Source organism: Echinococcus granulosus (assembly GCF_000524195.1).
Source record: "Echinococcus granulosus chromosome Unknown EG_S00027, whole genome shotgun sequence".
Classification (NCBI taxonomy): domain Eukaryota; kingdom Metazoa; phylum Platyhelminthes; class Cestoda; order Cyclophyllidea; family Taeniidae; genus Echinococcus; species Echinococcus granulosus.
The window spans coordinates 148,594-149,915 of NW_020170407.1; positions in this window are offsets into that span (position 1 = coordinate 148,594).

Genomic DNA, 1,322 nt, shown 5'->3' on the forward strand with positions numbered 1-1,322 from the left:
GTAGCCTAAATTTTGATTGCACGTGATTACCAACTGGCTACAACAGGGAGATTTGTCTTCTAGCCCCTTTTCTAACTATATTTTTTTTATTTTTTGGGTTTTGGGAGGCGAGACAAGTAATGTACTGCTTGGAAGTGTGTGAGTGTACCGTATAGCAACTCCAATCTGACCAATCCGACTTGCTCTAGCTGCTTGGGACTACAGAAATAAAATGCATGTGAAACCTCCGACGGAAGGTTTATACACATGGAGAGGCCAGAGTCATCCCCATCCGAATGTCAGATTTGCATGAAAATGTGCGCCTCTCTTCTAATAGAACCATCACCTATTCATTCACAAATGTATCAAACGCCTATTCGGCTCATAACAGCATTACCAATAAATTGCTTAAATAAAAAAATACTTATGTGTTAACACGCGTCACACATGCATGACGCTAGTGGTGAAAGCATTAATAGATCGTGATAAAACTCAGAAATCTCCATTTTGTGAATTCTCTAAATACAGTAAACTCTCACAGCAATGTAATACTCAAATAAAGGTTTCTTTATCTACTTCCGTAAGGAGTTCCCTGTTTAAATCGAGGTAGGTAAGTAAACCGAGTAAACACCAATTTTTCTTGAATGCAAAGCAATTTCTCAGTGTTTTAAGGATCATTTCACCTATAGTATCATCTAGATGGCGGCACCGTTCTTCAGTTGTTTAACGAAGCCTTGCCGTTTATCCCAAATCCTATTATTGGCTGGGTCCGGTGTCGGTGTCAGAACCGTGGTAAGACAGCCAATTAGATTTGACCATAAGTATTCTTAATTTTACCGCACAAACGATGCGTGCGATCTAGTCCAAGCTTACGAGATGGAGTCCTTGATCCAGCTATGTGTACGCTTCTCCATATGTATCAGTGGAAGTGGTTGCCACACTCAGGCAATTGCAGCACGGACTGAGCAGCAAAGAGGGCTTAATAAATCTGCCTGACAGTCTCGACATGGTCTCAGTGAAGATTGCACGCTTTGAAACCATCAGCAGAGTGAATATGCTGTGTTTCTTGTGTTCAGATGTTTTGAGACTGCGTGGTAGGAATCGGGCTTTCCATTTATCGTAAGCACTACCGCGCACCTTGTCCGGAGGTGGTAAAGGTAGGCAATGAATAAAACTGTAATTCCGCTCTTTGAAGGGTACTCCAATAAACAACAAAAGCAAAAACATTCAGAAATATGCAGAGATCCTTACAGCCCGGTTGAGGTTAAAATAGATGGTTAGTTTGTCGGTATTTCACTAAAATTAATTTTTCGCATTAATACGAACTCTTCGGATACATAGCG